General features: G+C 53.0%; 1 protein-coding gene across 5 annotated transcripts in view; it reads right to left on the bottom strand.

Annotated features, from left to right (window-relative positions):
• The window catches only part of GLI2 (GLI family zinc finger 2), a 257,207-nt gene that overhangs the window by 160,339 nt on the left and 78,944 nt on the right, over positions 1-17,924 (bottom strand). The window contains exon 1 of one of the 5 annotated variants that reach the window (XM_063790378.1): positions 12,130-12,543. The exons of the other annotated variants lie outside the window; for them this stretch is intronic. The gene's annotated coding sequence lies outside the window, so the exon portion shown is untranslated. Of the gene's footprint in view, positions 1-12,129; positions 12,544-17,924 lie in introns of those variants that run through there. 5 annotated transcript variants of the gene reach the window in all.

Here is a 17,924-nt window from a genome sequence, read left to right as displayed (position 1 = left end):
GGCCCGAGTGTGCCTAGAGGAGAAGCAAGCGAGGTTTAGAGTTCGCCACACAGGGATGACTGACCAGTGACCAGGCTCAGGCCGCATCAGGAAGGGGCACAGCCTGGGCCTCAGCCCCAGGCCCTGCTGCCCGGGTCAGCCTGGTGCCACCCCCTGCCTCAGGCAGCCTCTGCAACCCTTCCTAGCACCTCCTTTCTTCTCTCTGCCATCTCTCTAAAATTCTGGGTCTGTGGGGTAGGGTGATGGGGTTCTGGGTACTTCATTTTCAAGTCATTGACCCCAGGTCTCCTGGGTATAAGCCCCAGCACTTGCCAGGGGCAGCCAGGGGCAAATTCAAGACCGATGAGCTCTTAAGACACAGAGACGAAGTCCTCAGTGGCCGGGGCTCTGACTCCTTGTGGGACCAGATGGTGCACCCTGTGCCAGGTGGGCATGGACTGGGGCCCCAATCCACGCTGATTCCTCTCCACCAAGCAAGTACCATGCTGTGTACCTGGTGTTTACTGCTGATTGAAAGAACAAACCAAGAACCACCCCACCTTGTGGTGCCCCATATGGGAAGCAATGGGTGGGCAGCAGACGCAGTCCAGCATAGGTAATCCCACTGGCACTCCAGCCCCTGAGACTAAGTGATAATCTTTGAGACAGCCCTGACACTAGTGCCATTGATTTCGTCCTTACTCCACGCAGGTACCTTGTGAGCATGACCTCACTGAATCCTCACAACAACCCACAGACAAATGCAGAAACTGAGGCCTGGAGAGTTGGGTGAGTTGGTAAGAATCAGAGCTGGATTTAAAGCCACGCTCCCAGCCACCAGACCAGGAGGCACCTCCCTTCCTACAGACTGGGACAATAACCTGCACCACCGGGGGCTGTGTGACAACCAGAGAGCACACTCAAAGCTCCCTTCACAGGCCCCAGAGCACTGACACTACTCTCAAAACGGAATCTACTATTTTACTGACTATCCCCACCCATAACAAGGAATCAAGTACTCTGAGCCTGGCTTTTATTTTCCTGGGTGTGAGCTGTCCTGCTTGTGGCCTGTCACCCAGGAAAACACAGGTGCCCTCTGGCCTGGCATCAGCATCCCAGTGGATGCTCCAGCTGCCCCTGGACAACCTGTCCCCACACTGTGAGCCCTGTAACCTCCAGGGAGGCCTGGTGCCCACAGCAGAGGACCCTGCACTGTGAGGGTTTTCTCTGGGAGGAGCACTTGCCAGTTGCCAGGTTAGTACAATTATCAAGCTCTGGACTGAATGCACCGGAATAAGCTCAAGTCTTTCCAAGATGCCTTTGGCAGAAGAAGGGCCAGGCATCGGGACAGGGCCAACCTCCCAGCTGGGAGCAACCTTGGTGTGCAGAGACAGACAAGGAAAGGGAACAGAAAGACAAACATGGAGAATGACACAGAAAGAGAGAGGATGACAGAAAGAGAGAGAGAGAATGACACAAACAGAGAGAGAGACAGGCAGAGCTGAAACCGAGGACCAAATGAGGGAAAAAGAATGACAGGAAAACAAAGAGACCAAACAGGCAAAAAAAAAAAAAAAAAAGAGACAGAGAGAGATACGGAGGCAGAGTGAAACCAGGACACAGAGACAGAAGACACAGAGACACAGAGTGATCCAGGACAGGGACCAAGTGAGAGAAACAGAATGACAGAGAAGAGAGGGACAGACAAAGAAACAGTGAGAGAGACAGCAACAAAGTCAGAGAAGGACAGAGAGAACCAGAGAAAGGAGGCAGAGAGAGTCACCCAGAAAACAGAGGGAACATGGTGGGGACCAGGACGGGCAGGGAGTCTCACAGGTCCAGCCATGAGGTTCTGGGAAGGGCACTCCCCCAGCCACCTGCACATTCTCCAGAGGGCTCACACTCCCTGCCCTCCCCTGCCCTGCTGGAGCCCCAACAAACAGGCCCCGTCCCTGCTCTGCCCTGAGCTCAGGCAGCCCAAGAGGCTGCTGTTTGGGGAACACATTACCAGCATGTGCTGCCCTTCCCATGGATGGACGTGGGGCCTGGTGGGCATCCGTGTATGTCTGTGTGTGTCTGTGCCCACTTCTCCGTACACACCAGCAGGAGCATGAACAAAAACACACACACAGGCTTGGCAAGCATGCTGCCCCGGCAGGGCCAACCTCCTTCTCTACTCACCCTGTGCCCTAGACTGAGGGCCCCCTATGTGCCAGGCACTATGCCCACAGGGCTAGGGCACAGTGAGACCCTCAGAGGGTGGAGGGAGCTAGGCCAGGGCCACTTAAACAAACAGGAGGGCAAGGAGGGGCTCAAGACACGACCCGGTGATGGCACTGCACGGTGCAGGTGGCTGCACCAGGAGCCCAGCCAGCATTCACCCCCTGGGATGGCAGGTACTCAGACTGAGGGGCAGAGCGGGCCCAGGGTCTTGTGGCCGGTTAGAAAGACCACCTCCACCAGACTCCTACTCACTCAGCAGCACACTCTGACTTCCAAGCCTGCTACACTTTTCACCCAAGGCGCTTCTGCTCAAAAGCCACCTCTTCTAAGGAAACTTTACACACACATGTGCATATATATATACACACACACACACACAGGCACACCTGCCCTTAGCAAAACATGCGCCCCCTCCCCTCTGAATGCCTAGCACAGTGCTGACTCAAAGGGACCAGAACTTGCTTGCAGAACTTACATGAACTCAGCCCTGCACTTCCCTCTGAGTGCCCCCAGCCCTGAGAACTGGGGAAGGTGCACCATGAAGGAATGGGTCCTGGCCAGGAAGCAGGATCTCAAGGCCCACACAGCCCCTCCTGCAGCCACCCTGGTGGACACAGTCCCCTTCTCCCAGGCCCGGGCCCACAGCTCCAGCCAAGTCAGCACTTGGAGAAGGCATGGGACACCAGCATTACGGGTTGGTGATAATAATGATGATATCAGCCAACTCAGATGAGAACCTCCTGGGAAACAGCTGTTAGGCCCAGCCTTGGTTTATTCCTCAGATGTACCCTATGAGGTCAACTCTTCATTATCACCACCTAGAGATGGGAAGCTGAGGCTGGGGGAACTCCTTCTACTTGACGAATGTCACACAGCTGGTAAGTGGCTGGGCTGGGGCTCAGCCCTAGCACTGTCCAACTCCTGGGCCTGAGATCTTAATCATGACACTGCCTTTGAGCTAAGTCAGCCTCAGAAAGACATTAACCCTGGTCAGAAACTTAAGACACTCACAATGCGCCCACTCTGTAAATGATGTGGAAAGAGATCATTTATGGAAGTACTAACATGCTCTGAGGCATACTGCCCCTGGGGCTCTGTGTCCCTGTGTATCTGTGACTGTGTGAGTGCAGGCGTGTGCATGCGAATGTGTGCATGTGTGTATAAGTGTATGAAGGGTGTGTGTGGGTGCTGGGTGTGCACGTGGTGATGGTGTGTGTGACAGTGAGTGCGTGCATGGGTGCAGGTGTGTGGCTGTCCCTGTGTGCATGCATGCGTACGTGTGTGACTGTGAGCATGTGGTGTGTGAGTATGAGTGACAGCATGTCATTGTGGGTGACAGAGTGTGTCAGTGTGCAGGAGCAAGTGCTGTGTGTTTCTTCCAAGAGCCCTGGGCCCAGCTTCAGCATGGTGGGGCAAGGAGGACCTTTCAAAGAAATTGTGAGGAATAGTGGCTGTAGATGATCTTTTTTTTTTTTTTGGAGTTGGAAGTCACGGCCTCAGCAGAGAATCCATTTTAGTAACAAGAGAAATGGAATGACGTGGCAAATTATAGTGTCTGACCAAATAAATTATTCCTTTCATTTTACCGTTTTGTTTGGAGGAGAGCTTTAAACCTCATCCTCAAGCATATTCAGCAAGTGCTTACTGAGCGGATTTGGCTGTAATTAATATGAATTTAACTTTCTTTTCTTTCCCAAGGCACTGAACTGGAGGAGAAACGGGGCAGGGCAGATTCCTCCGGGCTGTGGGTTGGGTGAAGGTTTAATAGCTTCACAGACCTGTGCAAGCTGCAAGGGCAAAAGGGAGAGGAAAAATATAAAACCTTTAATTGCTACTTCCCAAAATAACCTCAGTCCGCCTGTAATAAGCTTATGCTGGATTTTGATTCTTTTCACAGAGGAGAAAAAAATCAGGTTTAAATTTCTAAAACCAACATATTTTCCACAGGTTCCACCCTCAGCGTCTGTCTGGGGTTGAGAGCTCGAATGTCCTCGGAGTCTCCGGGCAGGGGCTCAGACACGAGGCTGGCCTCACAGGTGCTTTCTCTGGTGAGAGAGCGGGGAGAACTAACGAACGTTTCCTCAGAGAAGCCACCTGGCCCGGGGGCCTTGGCCCAGCAAGCTGCTCTCATGCATAAAGAGGGCACTGAACCAGGGGGTGACACGCTGGTCATCGATGGTGGAGGAACCAGGAGGACCCAAGGTTCACGGAAGCTTTAGAAGTCCATGGGTGTTTAGACCTGCTCCTCAGGCTCTCTTCAATAATTTCATTTTCTAAACTTGCAGGAAAATATACGAAACATAAAATGTACCATTTCCATGCCTTTTAAGTGTACAATTCAGAGGCATTGAGTACATTCGCGTTGTTCCACAACCATCACGACCATCCATCTCCAGAGCTTTTTCATCTTCCCAAATTGAAATTCTGCACCCATTCAACATGAACTCCTCACTCCTTCCTCCCTCCAGCCCCTGGCAACCACAACTCTGCTTTCTGTCTCTACGATTCTGACGACTCTAGGGACCGCGTGTAAGTGGAATAAAACAGTATATGTCCTTTTGTGACTGACTTATTTCACTTAGCATAATGTTCTCAAGGTTCACCTGTGCTGTGTCCGAATGTCCTTCCTTTTTAAGGCTGCATAACAGCCCTTTGAATCACGCACCACATTTTGTTTATTCATTCATCCATCAATGGACCCTTGGGTAGCTTCCACTTTTTGGCTATTGTGAATAAGCCTGCTATGAACATGGGTGTGCACATATCTCTTCAGGACCCTACTTTCAACTTTTCTGAGTCTAAATCCAAAAGGAGAATTGCTGGATTATAAGGTAATTCTGTTTCATTTTTCAAGGAACTCCCATACTGTCTTCCAAAGTGGCTGCACTATTTCACATTCCCACCAGCAGTGCACAAGGAGGCCAACTTCTCCACATCCTCACCAGCACCTGCTCTGTTTTCTGAGTGTTTTTCTTAATAGTAGCCATCCTATTCACACAGTATGGGTATGAATCCCCACTGACTCTTCATCACCGGCTCACAGGGAGAGGCACTACTTAGAGACGCCGGGCTCACCACTTAGCAAGAAGCATATCAGCAGACACTCGGGTTTGGCTGTGCCAACTCCGCTGTCCTGAAAGAAGACAGCCACGGGTCTGGGCAACATAGTCATATGTTTGTGTTTCTGGGCTGGCTCTGAGGGAAGCCTAGAGGTCCCTGAAGCACTCATCTGGTCATGGATTTAGTCAACAAACCACTGGCATGGGCAGTGCCAGGCCCTGTTCTAGGAGCTGGGGACACAGCAGTCCCTCATGGACCCATGGGAGTCACCACACAGTGAAAGCGAAATGGTGGGAGCCCCACTTGTCCCGGGAGCCGCCAGTGGTTATGTGTGGCTGGGGTGTGGGGAGATGTGGCAGGCTGGGAAGTCACTATGGAGAATGTGCCAGCATTTGAAGGGGAGACAAAGGAAGCGGGAGCCGGGCAGGCTGCCCAGGCGGATCTGAAACGGGCTCTGAGCTGTCACTGGGGACCGCAGGTACAGAGGGACTGAACTGCCTGCTTCTCAAATCATTCCCGAAAGGCCTGGGGTCAAGAGGCCATGGGCATTGGAATCCCATGGGCCTGGGTTCAAAGCCACTTCCCCAACCTGTGTGACGCAGAGTACATGCTCTCTGAAACTCAGGTCCCTAATCTGTAAAACGGCAATGCAGGGAATCCCATCTTTTGCCAAGATTAGACACGAAAGACCATACATGAGATAAAAATCTCCACCACTCCAAAGCACCTCTGCCCACCTCAAGCAAGGTCCCACACGGAGGGGACCCCACTTCCTCCAGAGTGCAGTCCAGCGGTCTCCTCTGTGTGGAGACGCACACTGCCTCCCAGATCGAACAGCAGCAGAAGGAGGGGGCTGGCTGGGTTCTGGGCCTGTGCATGAAAACTGTGTATATAAACATCAGAAGCTGAATAAAAACTCCAGCTCTGGAGCCTGCAGTACAGGAGGCACGAGTAAATGTAAACAGGACGGCAGACCCTCACGCCCAACCTGGCTCTGGCACATTCAGACTGGGACAAGGGCACCGCTTCAGCTGCATGCACTCAGCCCCTCTCCGTCTCAGCTTCTCCCCTCTCTCCCTCTCTCCTCCATGCTGAACTTGCTAAGTTGGGTGCATGCAGATGCATGCCAGCCACAGCTCCCTCCCACCCCACCCAGCTGGGTTGGAAGCCTCGCAGCTGTCTCTGGACAGAGCCTGGCCACGGCCCAACGCTCTGCTCTGTCATAACAAAGGCGGCCGTCACCAGGCAGCCTCCCATCGTGCCCAGCAGTAAGGGCCTGTGGTGTTCTCACCCAGCATCCTATCCCTCCCTGGGACACTGCTGGGCCACAGCTGGAGTGCAAAGCTCTGAGCAGCCAAGGCTTGTGCAAGGCCATCTGCGAACCAGCAGCCACAGGAAGGAGCGCTCCTGTGATCCCTGGCCAGATTATCCAAACATCTCCTGGCCTTGGGGCTTAGCCCTAGGGGCAGGGGTAAGACTTGTCAGAAGACACCCACAGGGATCTGATGTCTGCAGGAAGCACCAGGAGGGGGACATGGAGGGAGGGCTGTCATCAAGGCAGGTTTCCTGGAAGGAGCAGGCAAAGGACAGGCATCTGGGCAGAAGGAGTTTACAGCCAGGTGCACACTCACAGTCCGGTGCACGCTCACAGTCAGGTGCATGCTTACAGTCCAGCACACACTCACAGCCAGGTGCACACTCACAGCCAGGAGCACACTCACAGCCAGGTGCACACTCACAGCCAGGAGCACACTCACAGCCAGGAGCACACTCCTTACAGCTAGGCACACACTCACAGCCAGATGCACACCCACAGCCAGGTCACACTCACAGCCAGGTGCACACTCACAGCCAGGAGCACACTCCTTACAGCTAGGCACACATTCACGGCCAGGTGCGCACTCACAGCCAGGTCACACTCACAGCCAGCAGCACACTCCTTATAGCCAGGTGCACTCACAGCTAGGCGCACACAGTCCAGCACACACTCACAGCCAGGTGCACATTCACAGCCAGTTGCACACTCCTCACAGCCAGGCACACACTCACAGCCAAGCACACACTCACAGCCAGGTGAGGTTGTTTTAATGAGAGGGCAGTGAGTGGCTGCACAGGTGGACAGGGCCAGGCCTTCCTTGGGCTTTATCATGTATTTGTAAAACCTGAGTGATAAATGGGCTCCTTAAACAGGAAATGCATTCTTTCAGATTCTAAGTACTTGCTTCAATTCTCCCAAAACTCCCAAATCATGGCAGTACCAATGGCTATAAGAAATATCATGGGGGCCAGGCACAATGGCTCACACCTGTAATCCCAGCACTTTGGGAAGGGGACCACTTGAGGTCAGGAGTTCGAGACCAGCCTGGGCAACAAGTTGAAACCCTGTCTCTATAAAAAATACAAAAATAAGCCAGGTGTGATGGCAGGCACCTGTAGTCCCAGCTACTTGGGAGGGTGAGGTGGGAGGATTGCTTGAGCCCGGGTGGTCGAGGCTACAGTGGGCCACGATTGTGTCACCGCACTCCAGCCTGAGCAACTGAGCGATAACCTGTCTCAAGACAAAACAACAACAACAAAGAAATGCCATGGGGACATCCTTTGTCAGGTGTGTCACTGACAAGGGAGTTCAGGTCCTGACGTCCCACTTGGTTGGAACATCAGGCTGTGGGACACCTTATCTCAAAGCAAGGCCCTCAGGACAGGCTTACATCCTCAAAGACCAGCTGTGTCATTTGGGGTAAATGACTTGCCCTCTCTGACCTCCTCAGAGTCAGTTTGACAGGTGCTGGCGTAGACCCAAAGGGGGCCCAAAGGGGCTTACAGCTAGAGATGGAGCAGGGGGCAGTGGCTAATGACAAGCACCTGGAGGGACACTCTGGACCCGCCGTTCTGCCATCTCTGAGCCCCAGCGCTCATGAACGTAAGAGCCAAAGCTCAGAGGGTGGGCCTGAGGATCAGCAGCTTCCCAGGGTGGCGAGGGACAATCACCTGTGTCAGGGTGGGGGCCCACACCCCTGTAAGGGGGAAGGCTGCTGCCAGAGCACCACTCCACACAGTCCCCCTGGCCAAGGGGCAAACTCATAACAGTCAAGGTCAACACAGCGAGTAAATTTGTTGCTGCCTCCCTCTTCCTCCCTCTCTATCCCCCTACTTACTTACCTTCCCCATTGGACAGCCCTCCACTCAGCCTTCACAGGGTCTTTATCTCCTCCACCAGCTACGTGATGTGGGGTAAGTGACTTAGCTTCTCCAAACCTGGGTTCCACTGGTGCTTTAGCTGCTATACTGCCTCCCACTGCTACAAAGTCATCCCAACGGAATCCCCCCAAGATATGAATGTTTAGATCTCCAGAGCAGACGAATCAGAAAAGCCTGGTTATTTCTTTGTTAAATAAAGTTAATTCACCATAGAATTCCATTAATTAATGAACTGCCTTTATGCCCATAAAATATGAATAATTTTGGTCCATGCATGGTTTTACAGGAATACGGCAAATTACACAGTGACGTGGAATGGCAGGGCCACCAGGAATGTGAACCCTTTTGTGGGTGCAGAAAGGAAACCCCTCCCTTGGCCTGCATGGTACTGCGCCTTCGCCCAGGCCTATCGGAATCCCACAGGGCTTCACTTCCACACATGCCACAAGCTCCCAGGGAGTGGCTCCATCTGCCCAGAGACATCCCCGGGACTCCACCCTGAGGCCCAGCTCTCCTCTCCACAGCCCACAGCCGGGAGATCTTCCCATAAGAGAATCAGGGAACGATTCCGATCCCTGCCTTCCAATGCTAGGCATTCCATAGACGTCCCCAGGCTACCCACTTCTGTGTGCTCCCCACATCCCACAGCAAAACTGCTATAAGAGGGCAGATCAGAAAGAATGTCACATCACCCTCTCATCCTCTCCCACTAGCAGCTCCAGCCCGAATGCTCCGTGGTGTTAAAGCACACTTCAGCGTGTACTGGGTGAGTGATGTCCCTCTCTGCTTCCTCCACACCTGCCCAGGGACTGGAACCTGCACCCAGAAACGTGGGTTTACTTAATGATGGGGGGGATTTCTCCCCCAGCCCCACACACAACTCCAGTCCCTTCCCCCTACTGTATGGCTAAATTTATAGATTTGGGATTGCTGTAAATTATAATGTAATTATATCACACCGGGGGCAGCTTCCCACGGCAGAAATTAAAAAGCAATTCAGGTAAATGATCTTTAGCTACAGTGGAGCGTCCCTGCAGAACTCATTAAGTCCGGGGACCAAACGGCATACCAAAGACAGTGTGCGGCCGCTGCATGTCAAACACAGCCTCGCCTGGGAAACACACAGCCGGGTGGCGGGGGTGCAGGGGGCGGGAGCAGGTTCCCTGTTGGGATGTCCTTCATCCATCTCTCACATCCACCTCTGTGCACACCTGTCCAGGTGTCTCCTCCAATGCCCCCTCAGCCTCCCAGTCCTAGACCACCCCTGCAAGATTCCCCTTAGAGAAGGAAACTCAAGGTTGCCTGAGGAAGAGCTAGGGTAAGGGGCAGAAGATGGGTTCAGAGAGTACTGAAAATAAAATCAGATGGGAAATTTGCCATTTGGGTTGCATTCGTACCATTTCCTCTGAAGCTTTGAATTTCAAAAGCCCAGGGAGTTATTTTTGTGTGTTTTGTTGTTGTATTTTAACGTCCCTAATTGAACCTTCCATTGGAAGGGAAGTATGGCATGGAAAGAGAGAACTGGAAAGAAAAATAACATGTGAGTGAGGGTCATCCTTGGGAGGTGGAATCAGGGAAGAACATAATGATATGTTCATTGGGCTTTTCCACAGTCATCACATTTTCAATCACTTTAATAATCGGAAAAATAGTAAACAGGTGATTTGCGGAGGCATTTCCATTTGCTATCCTTGTGACCTTCAGCCACATGCAAAGGGGTGGAATGGGGACAGCACCATCTCTCTTGGTATTAATTGTGTCAAGTTCATGCAAGGACCCTGTGAGGGTCAGGATTCAGGGAATACAAAGGTTCTGGAGCCTTAGGGCCCATCGGGCTGTTTCCTAACACGCTTCTGAAAAGGTCATTTTGTCCCTGTCCCTTGAGCTGCACCCGCTGTGCAGGGCACTATGCCCATAGCACACTGCCGGGTCCAGGGACCACAAGAAGGCTGCTCTAACTCCAGAGACACTTTGTTGAGTTTGTCACCTTCCAGACACTGTTCAGTGCTTCGCTGATAACAGCTCACTCAACCCTTGTAACAATCCTTGCACCCGAAAGGATGCTGCACAGACAAGAACTCCAAGGCCACAAGAGTTCACAGCCTTGCTCTAGGTCTCGTCCAGCTACCACTGGCATAGTAGGAACATGAACTCGGCCCACCGCCCGGTCTTAGCCACCACAGCCTCACCTCCATGTCAGAGGTGTGGAACACAGCAAAGGCCAGTTGACAAGCAGCCTGGTGGCATCCCCAGTGCCACTTTCTCCCGGCCCCCGTGGAGTCAAAGGCAAACAGGAACACATAGCGGGGGCCTCGGGTGGCAGCCCAGCCCAGGGGAAAGGAGGCTCGGTGTGACCCACCCCACTGCCATCCAGCTGGGCGGCCCTGGTGAAGAGCCTCAGCATCCCCATCTGTAAAATGGGGTTGCACCTGCCTCTGGGGGTCGCAGCACAGGCTTAGGCAACCTCGTAAAGCACTGGTTGGGGCAAAAGGGAAAAGAGGGTCTTTCTGAGTCAATGTAATAGTCCCCAAGTCTATAGTCCCCAAGTCTATGCACAGGCCCCTCCCCTCTGTTTATTAGAAGACGAGAGGGTGAGGAAGGGCAGTGGACCAGGCTTACTGGTCACCAGGTGTCCCACTGAGAGTGCAGGTCCCCTCCCCAGGGCCCACCAGGCTCTCTCTTCCTCATCCTCACATCTGATGAGGCTAGGCCAGGAGCTGGTTTACAAGCCCATCCGAGGATTTGACAGTCTCGGCCAGAATGAGACCAAACTCCCTCCTCAATGCTGAGCTCCGCTTCTCTGTCGCCCATAAATGTCCGCCGGATCTGCTATTTCTTTCACAGTAGAAGTTCACCCAATGTTCTGCTCAGCTGAGCCACGGGCCCATCCCTAATTTGGACATTTTTCTCCCAACATCCAGTCAAATAGGAAAACAGATCGCACACCAGGCCTTTGCTTGTCCTAGTAAACTCTATCCATGCAGCCTAGGGGCCAAGAACCCCCCTGGTGCATCTGCACCTTTGCAACTCGAGAGAACCTCCCCCGCACAGAGGCCCCAGGAAACACTGTCCCCATCAGGTCCTGGTGGCTGTGAGCTCGGCCGCCCACGCAAGACAGGCTGCCAGTCAGGGAGGAGCAGATCATCCCAGGCTTAGTGTTCTGGGCCCTGAAAACACTTTTTGCATTTCCTCGAGGAGGGGGGCGGGTCGGCCTTGGCAAGGCATCTGAAACCACGGGGAGGCCACACACTAGTTACTGAGTCGGCACATGGCAAGCCCTTCGAAACGCCTCCTGGTCACAGACAGATGAGAAAACATGTTCTTAAGCCACCTCAGCAAACTGCTCCTCTGGCCACTCAAGACTGCACCCTGAGTGGCATAGAGAACCCCTGGAAGATGCAGTGTGGCCCATGTCTGCCTGCTCCGTGGCCACTGGAACACTTGAGTGTTTGTTTAAAGAAGTCAGTCCCCTTCCCACTAGAAAAAAAGCTACCCTCTCCAGCGCTCACTCTTTCCTTCTCCACTGAAGTTTTTGCCACAGCAGAAGGCTAACTCTCACAAAGAGAAGAAACACAGACACACAGGGTGTGCACACACGTCCACACACTGGCGTGGACAGCAGCCGTCCCTGCAGGGTGTCCGGAGCCCACACATCCACAGCCAGCCTACCTGGGGGTTGCTGGGGCAGGGTCCCAGGCCAGGAGCCCACCCCCGGAGTGCCTCAAGGCAGCTCTCCGCCTCCTCCTGCCACCAGCTTCTTTGCCGCCAGCATCAGCCTCTGACGTTACTGCCTGGAGAGGGGGGAACTAATGCTCACCAGCTGGCTTGGTGATTTAACCCTCTCGGCTTCCAGGGAACTCCGGCGTCCAACTGGATGAAAGTGCACAGTCCCCCTAACAGGGGCCCCTGAGCAAATACGAGGGCGACAGCTGAGAGTTTAGAGTCGGCAAGAAAGCAAAGCCTGGGATGGCTGAGAGGAGGAGAAATTGGCCCCCAAACCCACCTTCGCTCCACTGTCCTGATTTTAAGGGAGCCAGAGAGAACTATCTTAGCTAAGAGAAAACCAGACAGAGGGCAAAAGGGACCAGCCTGGACCTTTCCTTCACTTGCCTTCATCAGCCTCAGTCTTTCTAAGGGTGGATGCCTCAGTAGATGCTGCTGGAGGTTTCCTCCAGCAAAGCAGCCAACCTTCCCCAGGTTCCCATGCCTTGGCGGCTGGCCATCCTGCTGCCTGTGCTCGTATTCTGTTCTCTGGGCCCCACTTTTCTGCCTAGTGAACCCGTATTCATCCCTCAAGACCCAGCTCAGGCTGGGTCTGGCCTCCTCCAAGAAGTCTTCCCTGCCTCTCTTCCCCCAGCAGCAGGATGAAGTATCTGGAAATGACTTCTCTTGGAGTCGTTACCACACTAAGATGCTGTCCTTGCACTGATCAGTCCTTCTTCTTAGCCGGTGAGCTCCCTGGGGGCTTGGCCAGTGGGGTATTTGCCCCAGCATAACAGACTGGCACAGTAACTGGTAAATGCCTGCAAGCAGATGAATAAACTGCCTGTGACAAAGTCCTTCAGATTTCTGATTCTTGAGAACAAGGCTCAGGTTATAGAATTCTCTGTGCCTGCCATTGGCTTTCAGCTGCTAAAGGAGGAATGGCAAAGGAAGATTAAAAACGAGGGTGGATAGAAAATACAAAAACCGGTGGGGTGCAGTGACTCACGCCTGCAATCCCAGCACTTTAGGAGGCTGAGGCAGGCAGATCACCTGAGGTCAGGAGTTCGAGACCAGCCTGGTCAACATGGCAAAACCCCGTCTCTACTAAAAATATTAAAAATAGCCAGGCATGGTGGCAGACACCTGTAATCTCAGCTACTTGGGAGGCTGAGGCAGGAAAATTGCTTGAACCTGGGAGGCGGAGGTTGCAGTGAGCCAAGATCTCACCATTGCACTCCAGCTTGGACAACAGAGTGACTCCATCTCAAAAAAAAAAAAAAAAAAAAAAAAAAAAATCTCTATTAGTGGCACTCTGTCACTCTGAATATCTACTATCAGTACTTTTAAAGTGCAACACAAACCTCACCCATCTGGAGGTCACTCACTCCTAAAAGGCAACTCTACCGGCTGCAGCCAGGAACCCAACAAGAGCCAAGAAGCCCCTGAGCCCCTAAACCTACATCTCAGAGGCTTTGCACTAAGAGTGTATGATAAAAGCCCCCTAGGCCCTGATTCAGTGCCTCTGGATTCTTGGCTTAGAAACTATTCTAACAAAATGATATGTTTCCCAGCACGTAACCTAGAAGTGGGTATCAGTAAAAGGGGGCAGGGGGCTGTGGCTGCTTCAGATAAGCAGGTTATCAGCATAAAGTGGGGGAGGTTCAGAAGGATTCAAGTTCAAATCCTGGCTCAAACCACTTACTAGCCGGGTGGCCCTGGCAACATGCTAACCAGTAGGCCTTTCGTAAACATCTAAATGCTTTTTGAATGAAACAGAATTGACTACTGAATTTGGCCTTGAAGGAGCCTTGGGATTTGGCAGGGCACAGGGCCTGGACGGAGACACTGGGGGACTGGAGAGTCCCTGGAGAGACATGCCTGGGGCCCAGACTCACTTGGAAGATTATCAAGACTCAGGAGTGATTCGTGTTGGGAGTGGGGTTTGGGGAGGAGGGGCAGGGAGAGACACACTCTTGCTTCCTTCCTGTAGTGTCCAGCACCTACTCGGTAAGGACTTAGCCAATGCCAGTGCCTGGCCCAGCTCGGCCTTGTGTGGTTCAGTCCTTCCTGGCCCTTGGCTTTGTCTGCACTAAATGCACCCAGACCAGGCCCAGCCAGTTCAAAGGGTCGGCGCACACCATTTATCTCTGTCTCAGGCCACTGGCACGTCCACACTCCTTCCCAGGGGCTGATTAGAGAAGCAGATGCTACTTTCTTCTTGGAGGCTTCTTCTTGGATGGCAAACAAGAGCCCTAAATGTGCCCACTGGCTGTCCTGGTGTTAGACTTCACTCTCCACACCCCCGCCCTGCAGGCTTAGAAGAGGCACTGCCACCCCTCGGGGATGAAAGCGGGGCTCCTTGGAGCTCTCCAGCTCCTCCCACCACCTCTCTGCAAGGCCCCAGTGTTCAGGCAGCTGTGACCTCAACCAGACGCAGGCACAGGGCCACAGGGCCCTTGAACCAAGGGCCCTGGAAAAGCACAGGCAAGAGTGGAGCACGGGGTTTAGAAACAGGATCCCATCAAATCCCATGTGAGGCCCTGGGCAAACCAGGGGACCCTTCTGGGCCTCATGTGTAATGGCAGGACATGGAGGCCTCAGGAAGCTGTCCTCAGAAGGTCCCGTGCGGATCCATCCCCTCAGCCTTGCCACACGGTTCTCAGGCCGGCCGGGTCTCTTAAGTTTGCTCCATACAAGCGAGTGGGTGAGGATGCTACGCCCGCAAAGAAGTCTGGAGCGGGGCCAGGTGATGTGGGATGGGTGGGGAGGGGGCACTGTGTACACAGCCTGGGACATCCAGCACCAGGCAGGCCAGTGGATGAGCAGTTGGAGCTGATGAGACAGATATAGGGGTCTGGGCAGAGACAGCTGAGCGGGTCTCGCTACCCAGGTGCCCCCGCGATGAGTTTCCAGTGAGAAGAGAAGAGCACTCAGGACAAAGCCTGGGACCTTCACCTGAGGGAAAAGGGGCAGGCAGGAGAACACAAGGGGAGCTTAGAAGCCAGGGAAGGAAAGGGCTGAGGCGGAGCGGTGATGAGACTGTAAGAGGAGGAGTCAGGAGGACCCCCGATGGTCCACAGCGAGCCCATCAGCAGGGCCAATGGGGTGAAGTGAGGGGGCCTGTCCTGATGGGCATGTGATGGGAGGGGTGACAGGTGGGCAGTGAGCATGGCCTGCTCCTTCAGGGCACAAGCGCAGCCAGACTGCGGGGCTGGGAGCTGGGGGAGAGACCCCACGGAGGCAGTGGGGGTGGCTTCACACCGAGGCCACTTCGCCAAGCTGACATTACGCACTTCCCTGTGTGGTTCCGGGTGAGGGCTGGCCACAGCAGAAATCTATGTGGGATTAGGAGGAAGGATGGCATAGAGCAGCGGTCCTCTCAAGAGATGGGCAAAGTCACATTTTCATAATAATCCTAAAACCTCATTTGTCTTCCTCGCTCATTGTCTCTGTATTTTCCAGTGTAGCTTTGGAAGATCCGGACAACCCTGTGGGCTTCTAATTCTGAATGACTGATGCACGGTCATACAAAATAATGCATAGGTAAAAAAATATCCATTCAAAGTGCAAGACAGACCCATGGATTTTAACCAACAGCATGGGAAGGCCTTTGATCTGTTTCAGATTCCATAATGTCGTGTTTTGGTGCAGCATCAAAGAACATCCAAATTAGGCGAAAAGGCTTTTAAAATACCCTCCTCTTTTCTATCTCTAGATCTGTATTAGGCTGGATTTCCTTCGTATATTTTAACCAAAACAACATAGTGCAACAGACTCAATGCAGAAGTAGACATGAGAATTTAGCTGTCTTCCATTAAGACAGAAATTAAGGATATTTGCAGAAGTGTAATCCTACTCTTCTTACTTTTTTTTTTAATTTTGGAAAAGCTCTTTTCGTAAATATAATAGTTATATCATTGTTATTTTCAAATGAATTTGAAGACAAAATATTTTAAATAGTTCTCATTTTTTAAATTTTCAAACAAGGTAAATATCAATAGATATAACCCACATTAAAAAAGCTCTTTGGGGCCGGGTGCCGTGGCTTATGCCTGTAATCCCAGCACTTTGGGAGGCCTAGATGGGCAGATCACTTGAGGTCAGGAGTTTGAGACCAGCCTGGCCAACATGGCAAAACCCCGTCTCTACAAAAATACAAAAATTAGCCGGGCATGATGGCAGGCACCTGTAATCCCAGCTACTCAGGAGGCTGAGGCAGGAGAATCACCTGAACCCGGGAGGCGGAGGTTGCAGTGAACTGAGATCGCACCACTGCACTGCACTCCAGTCTGGGCGACACAGCGAGACTCAGTCTCAAAAAAAAAAAAAAAAAAAAAAGCTCTTTGGGGTCCTCAGTAATTTTTAAGTGTACAGGGATCTGTGGACCAAAAGGTTTGGAACTGCTACTGTAGGATCCCAGAGGCTCCCTCAGTCCCCAAACATCATCACTGATCTGTGGGGCAAAGAGGGTTGGAGCCAGCTCTTTCTCCCATAGAGCCAGGAGTGGATATAGTTCCAAGGGGGAGGCTCATACAACCCACCTCCAACCCCATGTGCATCCACCTATCCATCATGAAGCTGGAAGTACAGGAAGGCAGGTGTGAACTCTAACCATCCTGGTGGGTTCCAGCTTGCCCTTGTTCTCCCCCACGTCACACCTAACACCCCCTCAGATCACCAATGCCACTGACCTACAATGACTTCAGCCCAGCACCAGAGGCAGAGACCGTGGCTTTGTAGAGATATCACTGCTCCCACGACTGGGCAGGAGCTGATCCTATCACCACCCTGGTTCCAAGTCTCTCACGGTGATTCTACTCCACTGATCGGACTCTAACTGGTATGGGGAGGGCATTTGGGTAGCCCTCCCAGGGGTAGAAAAGCAGGGGAAGGCACTCTGGAAGCAGGGAGTGCTGTCAGAGGTGCACAGGCACAGAGGCCAGAGAGGTGGGCCAGGGGGCATGTGACCACAGAGCTCAGGCTCAATCCCGTGGTACTTGGGAGCCACAGCAAGACGGCTGAGCCACACACACGGCAGCACAGTCCCTCTATCGGTGGAGGGAGGGGGCTGGCGGGGCAGGCAATGCTGTCTGCATGGTAGCAAGTCAGCTTTTACTCTCACTTCCGCCCCCAACTTTTGGACAGAATCGTCTGCAGCCTGCAGGTGATTTGCAGCTCCTGTTACAGATGGGTTGTGGCGCCATAAAGGCTGAGGTGCTTTCTCTCCCCGGCTTCACTGTGTTTTTTTATGAGTAAACATTTCCCGATAAAGACTTACTGTCTGCAGAGACCCCTTTATACCCCAAAGGTAAGGGTTTAAGTGGCCTGAAAACTGCCGTTACTTATCTTTACAGCGGTCAGCAAGAGCCTGCTCAATGGCAGAAACTTCCATTTCACTGTATGTATTTTCACTGACTGGTTATAGATCAGGCTCGTCCCTGGGGCTCAGGGTCTGGGGTCTCCTCCATTCTAAAAGGCTTAGCTGGGAGAACCATCGCCCTCTCCCTGTCTCAGGCCCGTGGACGCTGGCATCAACAGGACAGGACAGGACAGGACACTGGCCCTTGTCTTTGAGGATACACTCAGGGGATCTCCAGGACCATCACGCCCGTTTCTGACCTCATCCTCCAAGAGGCAGCCTCTGTCCTGCCCTCTACCCCAATGGTCCCGAAGCTTTTTGGCACCAGGGACCAGTTTCATGGAAGACAATTTTTCCAGGGACCAGTGCGGCGGGGGCGGGGTGCGGGGCGGGCGGGGGC

The sequence above is a fragment of the Pan troglodytes genome, chromosome 13 (genome assembly GCF_028858775.2).
Source record: "Pan troglodytes isolate AG18354 chromosome 13, NHGRI_mPanTro3-v2.0_pri, whole genome shotgun sequence".
In the NCBI taxonomy this organism is placed as follows: Eukaryota; Metazoa; Chordata; class Mammalia; order Primates; family Hominidae; genus Pan; species Pan troglodytes.
Note: the sequence above shows the minus strand (reverse complement) of the source record. Positions and strands in the feature narration are given on the sequence as shown.